Source organism: Acomys minous, assembly GCF_964271855.1.
Source record: "Acomys minous genome assembly, chromosome: 6".
Classification (NCBI taxonomy): Eukaryota; Metazoa; Chordata; class Mammalia; order Rodentia; family Muridae; genus Acomys; species Acomys minous.
The window spans coordinates 80982347-80997833 of NC_140487.1; the positions used below are offsets into that span (position 1 = coordinate 80982347).

A 15487-nucleotide genomic window follows, 5' to 3' on the forward strand; every position below is an offset into this window, starting at 1 on the left:
CCTGTTGACAGCATCTGCCAATCTTCATCTTTTCAGATGCAGACACACTGGTGTCCTTGCTGCTTAAGGCCTCACGGTGTGACAAATGGCACCATATCTTGCAATATTTTTCCTTTCCATACTCAAAGCTTTGATCAAGCACAAAAGCCCACAGAAGGACCACTTCCATCCTTTCCTCACCATGTTTTAACAATGTCTTCATTTCCTGTATCTCTCCTCAAAGCCTTGCCTTTCTCCTGGTGCTGTATATAATCATCACATTCACTGACCATCACTCCCTGTGTAGCAGTGGGAACTAAGTCCCACAAAGACAGACTTATGTTCACCATTTGGTCTCCAGTCCTTTGAACAATGTTCAGCAAATAATTGTTGAGTAATAAATATTATTCTGAAGCAACTACAATGTTTCCCTTTTGAAACTCCATCATTTAAGTTACTTGGATTTAATAACTTTAAAAGTAATAAAAAACATGGGTAAGTGCAGTAATCCAAATAGAGCATGCTCAGTGAATTTAATGATCAATTTTTAGATGAAAGAAAGAATGAAAAGGAGAGAAAGAGAGAGAAAGGGTAAAAAAGAAAGAAAGAAATTCCTTGAACAACCCAATAACACCTCTAGGTAAAAATCTCAGCTCTTCCATGATCCTATAAGGAAGAAATTAATCCAGTGATAGCATAACTGCTGACAAACCAGAAAGCACATAGAGAAAAACAAGTAAAGTAAGGCTGGCAGACACCTCATCAGGGAAGAATTTGCAATGCAAGCCAAACAACCCATGTTCAATCTCAGGAACCTACAGTAGAAAGGATGGGGTACCAAGGGTTGTCCCCTGGTCTGTACTTGGGTGTAAGGCACATGTAGAATATCAGTATCACACACACCACACACAAATACTTTTTAAAAAGGAAAATACATTTATTTTTACCTTCAGTGAAACCATTAATTATCTTTGGTTTTCCAACTCCTTCCATAAATACTGGGTAAAGGCTAAATTGATATTTCTCGATAGGAATAAAATTATCTGAAAAGAAAATATAGCTCATGTTAAGTAAGACTAAAATCTATATAGAAAACTGCAGCCTATGCTGTTACAACACTTGTCACTATTTCACGATTGACTTGATGACTAAAGGAATTTCAAAAATAACCTAAACACTCCATGTTTGCTAGAAATGATAGTGGTTTTCAAATAAGTGTTCAAAACTCTTAGATACAAATAACTGGTTTCCAAGGGTATGAGCCAGTATGAGCCAGTTTGGTCAAGTTCAAGACACGTTTCCTTTTTTTCTGAGTTTCCTACTCCAGGACTGCAGGATATCCCTTCTCCTGTCATCCTCAGAGTAGGGAGGTTTCTCTTCCTAAGTGAGTTCAGCTTACTTCGTTTTCCCTATTGAAAAGAGCCTGCAAAGTCAGGTGCAGTGGCACACACATGTAATGCCAGAACTCAGGGAGGCAGAGGCAGGAGGATCTACGTGAGTTCCAGGCCAGCCTGGTCTACAAAGTGAGTCCAAGACAGCCAAGACTACACAGAGGTACCCATCTTGGACAAAAACCAAAAAAGAAAGTAATCTGCAGATGTCACTCAAAAAGACGTTCTCTGGTGTTATCTGAGGATCTCAATACATGGAGAAAGATGATCCGCACAATGTTCAAGACAGATCTGGCGATGATTACCGCAGATGCTAATGATATAAGACCTGCAGCCCATAAGAGACAGGGCTCTGAGAAGCCTGCATCCATCATCTCTCTTGCTTACATTATAGAGTAACCAGCTTCAGCGGTGACGGTGTACTTGGTTCCCTGTATGTGCTGTGCAAATAAATTTATCCTGAGGCTAAATTCTAGATGCCTGAAGCTGTTACTGCTCTTGGCTCTTACCTCTCAGAGTAACAGGCCACTCTTGCAATGATAACACTGACCTAGGTCATCAGGCTCAGAGTCCTCAGACTTCTAGCCTAGCCAGCCCCTCACTGCTTAATGGCATTATAATTGGGTACTGAGGTGGAGAGAAATCTGGCATTAGACCTTAGAAGACATTAAAAAGCAAGACAGAAGCAGTATAAGCTCAACTAAGTAAATACCTCATAGACACTTATAAAAGGTTATACGGTCATCCTATATTCTGACAGAAAGGGTTGGGGAGAAGATTTAAGGCATCTAATTGCATCTGCATAAAACATAAAAGAAAAATGCTCACAGAAATTCAGCAAATGTTCTGATGGGGCAATTGGATTATAAGTCAGTTGGTAGCATTTGGCACCCTCATATTGAGGCTGTCATTAATCAATTTATTATCTGAATTGCCATCTATAGTTCCATACTAAGCCAGGAAAAATACTGGACACATACCATGGATATAATACTTCTTGACATTCAAAGGGATTCTAAGCCATTTCATTCCATCATCTTCATTAAGATTCTTCCACTCAATAACCAGGTATAATAGTTTGTAATCAGCAGGTGACAGTGTCCAGGACAGGATCACACAGCTGCTGCTCAGTGAGTAAGCACTGAGTGACTGCACAACACTCACTGAAGGGAAGAAAAGGAGGTTATTTTCAATTCAAGATAAATGAAAATCTGCTAAGAGCCTTGAGAAATGGCAGCTGAATGGAGAAGGAAGAGGAGGCAGACAATTTATACAAACAGCATGGAAATCACACATGCAGAGCACAAGTGGTCTGTGACATGGAGAAGAAGAGGGATTCCACCTCAAATCTAAACGTGGAGTGTTGATAGCATCAAAATTGTTCTCAGCTGCAATCTCACACAAGTCTATTAACCATGCTCTCCAATTCCCACCTGCTCTTCTTTCCCACTGGTGAGTGACACTTTCAAAGAATCCCCTAGGCAGAGCCCTTTCAGAAGGTCTCAGTGCATTTGCACCTATGAAGAGGCCATTCCCATAATGCCAACGCGACCATCGCATGGGCCACATCTCAACCCACTCTTGGCTGAGTGTGTTTCTCCATGCAGAAGCCACCCACTCTTGTTTTACTTTACCTCGTCCCCTGAACAGTGAAAACCTGACCATCTGTGCATCTGCTGAAAGCTGAGACTTCTCCCATACCAAACCTATGGGAGGAAATTTAGTTTGCAATTGACATTATTTTCCTAAGATGGCTTCTCTACCCCCAACCCAAGATCAAGCTCCTGTTTGCTTTGTTTCCAAAAGTCACACTCCTGTCCAGGCACAATGGCACATGCCTTCTGTCCCAGCACTGACAGGACAGAGAGACAAGCAGATCTCCATGAGCTTGGTCTACACAGTGAGTTCCAGGCCAGCCAGGACTACACAATGAGACCCTGCCTCAATCCCCAGGACCCAAGTAGAGATGGAGGGTGAAATCAACTCTGCTAAGCTGTCCTCTGACCGCCACACACTCACTGTAGTATGCATGCCCACAAACATGCACACAATCACAAAGACATATGGTGATAATTTTAATTGAAAAGTATAAATTATCCTTAAAGTTTTAGAATGTGCCCTGAACTTTAAAGAAGGAATATGACATATTTAAGCAATGAGACTTCATGAAAGAAGTGAGTCTTGGAAAGGTTAGCAGGTTGGTAGAGTTGCCAGAAGATGAATATTTTCTATTTAAAATGGTATTTTGATAGACAATCCAGATTAGAAGCTCCTTTTATGTGTGACTCTTGGGCCAGCAAGATGCTCCAGCAGGTAAAGGCACCAGCAGCAAATCTGACAACCTGAGTTATGTTTCCTAGGACCCCCATGTGGGAAGGAGAAAACTAACGCCCACAAGTTGTCCTCTGACCTCTACATACATACTCTGACATTTAAATGGAAAGTATCAATGCTCAGAATAATCAAATATACCAACATTAATGAAGGTGAGGTGCTCACTACTCAAAAAGTCCACAACAGTTTCCAAGTCTCAGAAATTAATTTGAGTCCATATAGCTTATCATGCTACTACTAAACTTCATAGTATTTTATGTATAAGTGTTAAATTATACCTCATGCAAATATATACCATAATATGTAGCAAGTGTTTATAGAATACTGCATATAACAAAATACTTTATATTTATATATAAAATATTCTATATTCTAATATTTAGAGAGTGACCCACCTTTATTATTCCAAATGGTTTAAGTATTAGATTCTACTGCTAATAATGCCATTTCAGATATGTTCTACCAGATGTACATAATTGGTTTTTGGTTGGCAATGTATTTCTCACATGGAGAAGAGAGAAGAATAAAAGTGGATCCTAGACTGTTCAGAGGATAATTTAGACAAGAAGGGTTGTACAGAGGTTACATACTAAAAGGGGGTATTCAAGCCCAACTAATACATTGGCAGTGCATCCTGCACATCTAAGGATCAGAGGGAAACCATGGAATAGAAGAAGGAAATACTATAGGAGCCAGAGGCTCAGGACATCCACTGTCGATAGTGTCCCCTGGATATAAATGCTAAACAATATGGCTACCTGAATAAGACCATTATAAATGACAACACTAGTTGACATGCCAGTGTGGACAGGGAAAATTCCACATGGCCACACCCTAGATGAAGAGCTATAGGTGATCAGTTTCTGCTGAGAGAGGGAGAGGCAGTCTCCTCTGGGGATGAGTTTCCTCACAGACTGACTAATCCCAATTTGTTAGTCCTGGACACATGTACAAAAGAGCAAAGCTAAACAGGCTCAGTGAGTTATATTTATATGCATAATAAATAAAAAAGGTGAGATTATGAATTTTGGAGCGGGTCCATGGGAGAAGTTGGAGGGAAGGGGGCAAGAATGATGTGGATGCTGGGCTATAAAACAAGATGTGGCAAGCAGGACACATCACTGTCTAATAGTGGGGCTGAAATAATAAGGAACAAGACATTCTGCATGAGGCCGGGCGTGGTGGCGCACACCTTTAATTCCAGCACTCGGGAGGCAGAGGCAGGCGGATCGCTGAGTTCGAGGTCAGCCTGGTCTACAAAGCTCCACAGAGAAACCCTGTCTCGAAAAACCAAAAAAAAAAAAAAAAGACATTCTGCATGAACCAACATAAAAATAAATGACTGGGGTGGTCAGCCGCCCCTCGGCATCTCTTACCTTTGCTCATGGGCCATGAGAAGGTGAGGTTGAAATTGGCAAGAGAAGCACCAATGGAATTAATGGCCAGAACTGTGACTGTGTGTTCTTCCTCTGCCCACAGGAAAGTGAGATTGGTCTGCATTCCTGCATCTTCTGACCACGTCCCATTGTGGGCAGTATGGTGCTGTACCTCGTACCTCCTCACACTGCACAGTGAGGCATTGCTCATCAGGGGCTGCAGCAAACACAAAACTTAATTAGCATATGGACAACTGTGGTCATATTAATGGAGATCATGGAAGTCTTCCAGCACATTCCCACCAGGAAACAGGAGCTAGGCCAGGGCAGGTACTGCTCATTCTAGTAATAAGGGGTTGGGGAGCAGAGGAGAGTGGAAACTGTGCAAAGCAATAGGTATGTATAAGGTATCCAGCACAGGGAAATTATTTTCCTTTTTGATTTCTTCAGATCTACTGACTAAATCCCTTCAAGAAAATGAAGTGAGAACATAAGTGAGAAAATGTGAAATACTAAGACTACACAGGAAACGCTAAGAGTTTTCATGGTAGTCACTGAGAAAAACTGACATAGGAAGGTTCCTTGTCTACCAAGCAGGGGAAGATTCTGCTCAGGAAGAAACAAGGAAGCTCAGGTGTCTATCGCCATTTTGAGAACCCAAACAAATTAAATCTGCCACTGTTCCTCCCAGGATGTGCTCGGAAGAATGTCCGGAGCAAGAAGAGTTTTTGCAAACAAACAACAACAACAACAACAAAAAAAACAAAGAAACAAAATGAGGCTGGAAAGTTGATTCAGTCTGTTCTTCCAACAGTCCTGAGTTCAATTCCCAGCAACCACATGGTGGCTCAAAACCATCTACAATGAGATCTGGTGCCCTCTTCTGGTGTGTGGGAAAAATCCTGTATAAATAATAAATAAATAACTCTTTTAAAACAAACAGACAAATGAAAACCTTGAAGGTTAACAAATAACAGAAGTTTTTGGGCAGTGTATGCGATCCTGGATATTTTCATCCCATATATATATATCATACCATGTTATGGAAGACTCCTGTATAAAACACATAGCAGCTCCAATGCTGCTCGTCCACTGTGTAGAGTCCAGCCATGACCTTCATTTCCCAATAACCTTTGCCTATATTGCAGGTAAAACTGAATTCTGCCCAGTCCCTTAGAAAACTACAAGCTGAATTTTATAAAAACAGATTAGAACAGGTGTTTCCAAATCACAAGTGACAGAGACACACTCACACAGATGCATGTATCCTGCAGTGGCAGACCCTCATGAGTGGCAGGGTGGAGGTACACTCACACAGACACATGTATCCTGCAATGGCAGACCCTCATGGGTGGCAGGGTGGAGGCACACTCACACAGACACATGTATCCTGCAGTGGCAGACCCTCATGGGTGGCAGGGTGGAGGTACACTCACACAGACACATGTATCCTGCTATGGCAGACTCTCATGGGTGGCAGGGTGGAGGCACACTCACACAGACACATGTATCCTGCAGTGGCAGACCCTCATGGGTGGCAGGGTGGAGGCACACTCACACAGACACATGTATCCTGTAGTGGCAGACTCTCATGGGTAGCAGAGTGGAGGCATGATGTAAGGAACCAACATAAGGGGGAAAAAGTCTCTAAGGAACCACTAGTTTTATTTTATCTGAAAAACAGCCATGCCATTTATGTGTTAATATTTATTTTTGTAATCGTAAGTAAAAACAAGCAAAGATATCATAAGATGTTCATGGCTTGCCTGTACATTTACTGCCCCCAGCCTAAAATGAACTTTTCTCTCAATTCCTGATTTCCTTGACTGGTTAATAGTGTTAAAAAAAACATTCCTTTCTTTTCATTACAGAAAGTCCCACCAGGCACCATCACTGAGGAAACACAAGGACCTAGGGATAAGGAAAGCATGGGAACTGTCTGGAAAAAGAGCCACTGCTCTGTTCAAGGGCACAATGGAGTGTGAGGAAGGAGAGGAGGTTGGCTGTAGAATGGACCAAGGGCTGTCGTTACAGCAATGAGGAGATAAAGATAAGGTTTCTCAGATTCTGTTCCTGGCTGACCCTACCAAACTCTGAGCAATATCACTGCTCATCTCGCTCTGCAGAAACACTCAATATCTAACAAATATCAGCATCAACTCTGAATGTTACTTTCAAGTAAGAAGGACAAAATGAAAGCCAATTTAGAAGTTGTACTACCAGGTAAACAAAGTTATATAGTAACTGGAATTACAAAACTAAGTGGACGCAAGCTCTTACATATCCCACATTTTATATAGATCAGGAAAGCATTTTAAAAATTGCACTAACTTCCTTCCTCGTGGGGACTGAGATTGATTTCACATTTATACAATAAACACATCATTGCCTACCTTGTGTATTTTACTCCCAAATCAGACTTTGAGGGCTGAGGCTGTGTTTACATTATTCAGGATTCAATCGAAACCAGATTGTGAACTTAAAGTAACACTAATTTTCATTTAGTAATCTTATCTCAATACAGATGAAAATATCAAGCCCAAAGAGCTCAAGACTTTACCAGAACTGGAATAACACAATTATAATTAAACTGAGAAAGTGATAAAGGCACCTGGTGATGCCAATATTCTGGACACTCTGCCCTGAACAATCCCACCTCCCCATGAATTAAATAAAGGGTCATCTGTGAGATAAATAAAGGCAAGGTTCTAAAGAAAGCATAGACAAACATAATTTCCGAATACACTAAAAGACAGAAATTGGAAATACCTTCCAGAGCAAGGTGACGTTTCTCTCCTTCTTAGTGACATCGCCATCCATTATTCTCCAAAACCCAGGTCCTCGCAAAGGAACTGCAAAATGACAAGGGACCCAAGTTGTAGCGCGGCCTTAGATGGGGCACTTTCAGTCACATGTGAAGCACCCGCTCCCGTCCTTTCAAGAAACAATAAGAAGTGTCCACAGACCTTTTACGTCCATGATAAGCGTGTAGGCTGGACTGCTCCAGTTACTCCAATACCCGAGGCCATCCAAGCGCCTGCAGCGCACCTGCGCCACATACACCGCACACAGGTCTGGCACCCGCAGGCTGACTGACTTTGATTTTACATCAAATACATCATGTAACTGTAAAGGCAGTCAAACTGTCAACACATATGCCTCCCATGGGTCCTGACGCACTTTTACATTAGAACTTAACACTTCCAAACTTAAGATAGAGCAATGTTGTATTTTCCCACTTCAGAAACACATGAAGTTTGGCCAGTCAAAGGAATGCTGCTCACTCCTGTGTCAACTTGCTGTATTGACAAGGCCAATTCCAAACACACTCTTGCTGCACTGCTATTCCTTGTCCTCTGATCCTCTCTCTACCACAAAGAAAAGAATTCTAACATGGTGGTCAAATGAGGCCTTCTCCAGAGAATCAAATGGATAAGACTCACATACACTGCAACTGAGGTGATCGTGCTAACGACACAGACACGGTTTCTTGTATTTCCAGTCTTAGCAAGCTGCTGGTGCAAAAATGACATAAGCTTTCCCACATGCATTCTCGACACTGTGATTTTTTTAAAAAATCTGTCCCATGCTACTGAAAGATATCGGAAGACCTTAGAAAAAATGTGAGTCCCTGGAAAAATGGATGAAATATGGCAAATGTTTCTCGAATGAAGGCCTTTCTGCAGACCATTAATGTCATAAACTCCATCACTACACTAAAAAGGTCAAACGAAGCAGGGTTTCCTGAGCCTGTTTAACCACACAATCTCTTTTTCACAGGACAGTTCATTGGGAAAATGTCCCATGAAGAATCCTTTGGGAAATGCTAGGATCAAGCCATTTTTTGTTCCTTATAAGGATTAAATTTTAACACAGTACAGGAGAGTATATTGCATGTATATATATATTCCAGGAATAATGTGCTGCAATGAGACCCCAAAACACTGTAAGATGCCGCTGCATGTCTAACTCTCAGTAGTTGTGATCATCTACATCAGGTGGATTATATAAGAAAAAAGGGTTCACAGGGCCCTGCTTCTCGCTGGGGATTTTACTGCTGCTGAGGGACAATGAGACCATCTCCTTACTGGCTAGCCTCTGATGAGCTGCCCATATTTACCAAAGATATAGAAGAGCAACTGGCTAGGGAGAGGAGGGGAATCAGTGGTAAAGGGATACGAGGTTGTAAGAAGGGGTGAATATGATCAAATATACCATAATGTCACCCAGCATTAACTACGACTAGTATATGCTCATAAAACACTACTAAATAGCATTTAGTAGTCCCAGCACTTGGGAGGCTAAAGCAGCAGGGGTTCACAAGTTCAAGGCCACTCTTAGCTATGGAGTGATTTTTGAGGCTAGCCTGGGCTATACAGAGAAAATCCAATTGAAGGGGAGAGAGGTCCTGGGAGGGAAAGAGAAAGATTAAATGAGAAGAAAATATTTCGAAGTAAAAAGTACCTTCCATTGTATTTCTTTTCCACTTAAGCCATATCGAATCTGGAACTGAAGGTTATTCTCTGCAAAGACTGGATTTTCCCAAGATATTTTCAGTAAGCCAATGTTTACAGTAATTTCTGCTTTCACACTAGAAGGAGGTAGTGGTTTTACTAGAAATTAAAAATATATATATTATGTAATAGTAACTAAAACAGCAATATTAACCATCTTTCTACTTCATATTTCTAAAGCAACATCCTTTTTAAAGTCTTGTCTCTACTGTGGGGAGTACTCCATGAATGGAGCAATGGGTTCAATTGCTATAACAACATGTTACATGTTTAAGTACTACACTTTCACACTAGCTGGCAAGAAACTTTTTTCCTAATGGCATCCCTTCCTATCTCAGATCCCATAAGCTCCCCTCCACAGCTGCCATGAGCCAGCTCCTAACAGGTTAACACTAGGTAGAGCCCAAGGTCTCCAGGGTGACGCCCTGTGATGCTCCTCTTCTTTCATTGTTTGATGGTTACCTCTGCCACTCAACTATCCAAAGAGAGATGGATGGCCCTTGACTGGAATGAGAGGTGCACAACTCTAGTGGCTGAGAGGAATGAAGCCCATAAATTGAGAAACCACAATTATGGCCATGTACAGGCATTATATAGGGGAAATTAGGACAAGCCTCTGTAGATATTCCCGGTCTACCGCCCTCAACCTGTTGATTCCATTAGGTGCTATAAATCAGGGCACTGTTGATTCATAGGGAACAAGGATTGCACAATGTGAGTGCTTAGCATCACTCTCTTCTTCCAAGTGCCACTTCTAAAAACAACTACTGTGCAAAAAGTGTAGTCTCTTGTTTGACCAGTACTCGTTGATCACTTAAGACACCAACACTAGTACTTTAGGACATTCAGGACAAAACACCTCAATTTGTCATTAGTATGTAGCTTCTCATGGTCCTTAAATTTCTCACAGCTCATGAATGTATTCATCATCAAACCAGCAAGATGATAAAATGTCTATGTCTGGAAAAGGCCATTTCCTTTCAAGACAAAAAGTGTTAGTGTGAGACAGTGTAGGGGTTAGTTCTTTCGTTGTGCGTCAGTGAATCACATGGAGAGATTAGGTGACTGCCAAGCAGAAGTGTATGCTCTGACCACAGTGATGCACACATGGGGGAGTATGGAAAGCTACACACAGCTAATGAGTGATAGAAAATGGTTTTGTGCCTAATCCAAGTTTTAAAGAACTGGAAGACATGGAGATTTACACCCTGAAGCATAATTTCTACATTGCTCACTTTCTAAGGCAAAATGAGCCTGACTTAAACTCTTTGCTCTAGTCTTGGAAAGCAGAACACCCAATGTTATCCAGATAGCATGTTGTTGACCCCATGTTGTGTGTGAATGTTCATGGATCTTTATTATTCTGAAATACTGAGTTACAGAAATGCACCAGTTGCAGTAAAAAACACAGTGGAATTGTGCAAAGGAAAAGATAATCAACTCCTTGGACATCTATATGAAAAACAGATCTAATAGTTAAAGTAAGTTTATCCTATATTTAACAAAATATGGATTCTACTTCAAATGTGTACTGGTTAATTGAAAAATTATACTAATTTTTGGGATAATTTCTTAACAAAACAATGTATAGCAACAAAAGAAGTTTATTTCTCGAGCATTCCACACTGACTTTGGAAGAATACATCCAGTGTCTCAAAGGCTCTTTGAATACTTTCATCTCAATGTACTTTTTGAAAATTTGTCAATATCACGATAGATCTCACTGTCTTTTGTCAAGTTTCTTCACTTCCTTTGGATCTTTTGAATGTCTCTCACACCTAGCCCTTCCAATTAAAGCCTTAAAGTATGAATACTCAGATTATAAAGCCTTCAGACTATCCAAACACAACTTTCAGATTAAAAACAGCAAATGCTTTCAGAACTTCGCTGGAAGGGTATTTGAAATTTTATATTTAAAAAACTCATATAATTGCAGTTACAGAACTCATCAAGTGCTATATGAAAATGTCCAACTATTATGACTCTATTATTCACATTTATAAACAAACATGCTACAAATCATATAAAAATAAGCTCAAAATGGTAAAATAAAAACAAAACCTCAATACCAGGAATCTTCTAACGCCAATCATCCTTTAAATTTCTCTATAAACAGAAACAATTTTTTTTCTCCAAAATCAAGTGTGGTTAGAAAATGACATACAAATCTAAGGAAAATACACAATAGAGTCTGACATACCTACAGAGTCAGGAAGAACACATGTTGGTGGAGAGTCAAGCGAACCTAAAGGGTGGTTGATCCTGATCCACATTGTATAGCCAGATAATAGGAAGATTGGCTGGAAAACACACTCATAGAAGCCGTCCCTCTGCAAGATGCAGTGTTTGGGCTCAGATGTAGGATGAATAGATGGACTATCAGAACAGTACAGTCTTCTCCTTAAAGATATTTTTAAAAAATAGCCAGTTAACATACAGTATTGATAAGAGGAAGAGAACATTTTAGAAGTATTATTTATTTGTTGTCATAATCATTTTCTCTGTGTACAGATTGATGTCGGGACTAGGAAGGCACCCTTGCTCTCCCAGCTTTATCTAGGTCTTAGTCTTTCCACAAAGTGTAACTCCACAAAAGCACCGCAGGAGCAATGCGTAATGATGGAAGTCAGAAGAGTGAACAAGAACTAAGTTAGGGACAGACCTGCAGGACTCTGTGGTTACATTAGGCCAATGGCTCTCAAATTTCCTAATGCTGCAGCCTTTTTATACAGTTCTTCATGTTGTGGTGACCCCCATCATATAATTATTTTTCACTGCTTTATAACTTTAATTTTGCTACTGTCAAGAATCATAATGTCAATATTTTTGGAGCTAGAGGTTAGTCAAAGGGTTGGGGACTCCTATGCTAGAGCTTGGAATTGGTGACATGATTGTTGAAATAAGGATCAAAATTAGTATTGAGAGGAAAACCTGGGGTGGATGGAGAGCAGGTTCTTGCTTCCAACAGAAATCAGGAATGCAACTGATGTCAATGTTTGGCCTGATGGACAGTTCTGTAAGACTTCCCAGTCCAAACTGATGTTGTGAAAATAGTACCAAACCCTGCTCCATACATGAATGGTGGGAAATACATTATTCATTTTTCTCAGAACTGATTTTTTATACATTCGGAGTCTTAATCAACCTACATCCTCACAGCACACAATACATTTCTTCAAGACACAGTCCTTTTGTTGCTATTTGCTCTGAAATGGTGTTTAACTGATTAAAGCTCTGACTACACTCCACAGAGATGAAAATGAGAAGGAAAAAGAAAATGGAAACACTAAAGTCTTTTTCATTTACCATCTTTGCAATACTTTCCCCTCAAGATTATCAGTGTGTGCGCATGTGTGTTTAGATAATTAATGGTGAGTGAGGATTGCAATGACTAAGGGATGTGTAATCACTAGTGGGTAGCAAAACAGTAGTGCAGAAACACAGCAGCGAAGGTATGACTTGGGAAGATGAGCGTCATCATCATGACAGCAGTTACCATTTATTGACTGCCCCAAGGGAAGGCTTCCTAGAGGAGTTGTACTCTTTAATTACAATGAAATGAAATGTCATTAGTTTCCCCTGAAAACAATGTAAGTCTTACCATTCCTTCCATTTACAGGCAAAGAAATTAACACTTGGGAGATTCAAAACCTCATTACACATTTGTAGTTGGTTGTATGGCCACCCTGTGGATGTACGGATGCTAAGTGAGCCATGCAGCTTACAATACGAGTTTCTGCAGACATTTGTTTGCATGTGAAAATGCATGGGAAGACATATAACTAAAACTGCCTATCGTGAACTTTCACTTGATTTAAAGATATTCATAGCATACAGTATAAAGGCAACAATTTTTCACATTTAAGAGATATAGAAATTGCCAGTTTCCTTCCAATACCACAGAGGGGTTTGACTCAGAACAAGAAGCACAGAGTTCAGATACCAGGGTTTGAGAGGAGGGAGATATTTTCTGAGTTACTTTAGATTTTGAGAACAAATGGACACCTTGTACAAACTGAACATTTTCAATACAGATTTAAATATCAGATCTCAGAGTATAGTGCAGTAAGCACACTGGACAACTATCATGGGAGGCTTTACAAACAAGGATGTTTGTACCTTCCCAGCAGTGAGACATGGTTAAGACATACATGTAGCGAAAAGGGAAATACAGTATGGAGATGGCTTAAATTATTTTTAAACAAAGAGGGATAAAAATAAGTAAGCACAAAATTCTCTTGAAAGAACCAATTACCTCTATTAACTACTGCATGCTTTCTAACATAATTCACTTCATTCTAAAAAAAAAGCTATCACATCTTGTAGAATCTTCTCCTCTGTCTCCTTTCTCTGAAACACTGACCATTAGCTGAGTGATGTGAAACCTAAAATACTGCACAGCCAATGTGAGCCCGCTCTCTGGGTCAAACTACACTTGTGTATGAAATAATACCCTTGCGTTCCCTTCATGGCACTCAAGAGTCAAAAGGCAATTCCAGGAAATTGCCTGGCAGACATGATAATATGACTTTAAAACAAAATACATTTTTTAAAAAATGCCTTGGGTGTGAATGTTTTGAAAGATTAAAATTTATGTAACCCTTCACAATTTTTCTAAAAAAATATATATTCAAACTACTGCACAGAGGGAAAATTGTGCCAGATTTCTGTCATAGTGATCTATTAACAGAAAATGTAACTGTGCCATGGTCTGGGAAAAACAAAGAAACCAATATAATGCATACCTGTGATACCGCAACTGCACAGTACTTCCCACGAGTGAATGGATTGTGCTGGGTGACCATCTGCAAGTCATTTTAGTTAAGTACCCATCAGTTTCACATGATATGTTGATATTGACATCTATTTAAAACACATTAAAATATTAATATAAGGTAAAAACACCAAAAATCATGAAAAAACATTTTCCTTAGGTCTTTAATAGGACTCTAGCACAGTCCATGGTGACAAGTGACCTTAGGGGACAGAATAAATGAGGCCCTGGGATTCTTACCGATCACATACAGTTCAGCGTAGCGGTGGTGGCACTCCTGCTCACTGCAGCAGTACACTGCGTCATAGGCAAACTTCCCGCGAGGTCGGGTGGCTTTCAAGTTGGAAAACGTAACTTTGCTAACATGGTCATCCACAAGGCTATACTGCGTTTCAGGGATTTTCTCAGCCAGATTCATCCACCAAACTATCTGCTTTGAGGAAATAATTTGGTTTGGACCTTTGTAGATGCAATGAAAGGAAGCATTCGAGCCAACGCTTGTCAGGATTTTGGGTGGAAAGTACATGACATCTGTAACAAAGAGACAAAGGTGGGTATTCAGATGGAAACAGAAACCATCACGTGAGCTATCCATATGACAGGAGAGAGGTTCCCACATTCCTAGTTACCCTGCCTAAACTAAATAAGTCCACTTTGAAGGTGGCTGATGCTATGGAGAGCCCTCTGAGCCTTGAGAACCCTGCTCTCAGCTGCATAGCTTCTCAATGTGGAGTTTATTCCTTCCAGCTATGCTTTAGCAATGGTCTCTTTCCAAGTGACAGGCAACAGAACTAAGTGAATTTATCATATGCTTGCATAATAATTCATTTCTCCCAGGCTATTTAAACTGAATGTGCATGTATGTGTACACACACACACACACACACACACACACACACACACACCAATAAGTAATAAATAAGTGTTAAAGAAAAAAAGGGGGACCAGTGAGATGGCTCAGCAGGTAAAGGTGCTTGCCAACAAGCCTGATGACCTGAGTTCAATCCCTAGGACTGACAGGATGGATGATGAAACTGACTCCCACAAGTTGTCCTATGACCTGAACACGTGCATCATCTTCAACATGCAAAATAAATGTAATTTTAAAATTTCAGGAGA

At 40.3% G+C, this 15487-nt stretch overlaps 1 pseudogene across 1 annotated transcript in view; it reads right to left on the reverse strand.

Moving 5' to 3' along the window:
* The window catches only part of LOC311600662 (leptin receptor-like), a 52214-nt pseudogene that overhangs the window by 807 nt on the left and 35920 nt on the right, over positions 1-15487 (reverse strand). The window contains exons 8-16 of the transcript XR_014783639.1: positions 14609-14899; positions 14340-14457; positions 11795-11994; positions 9545-9693; positions 8047-8206; positions 7850-7932; positions 5081-5297; positions 2351-2533; positions 927-1022 (exon numbers count right to left, since the gene is read on the reverse strand). The product of XR_014783639.1 is annotated as a leptin receptor-like (transcript). The remainder of the gene's footprint in view (positions 1-926; positions 1023-2350; positions 2534-5080; positions 5298-7849; positions 7933-8046; positions 8207-9544; positions 9694-11794; positions 11995-14339; positions 14458-14608; positions 14900-15487) is intronic.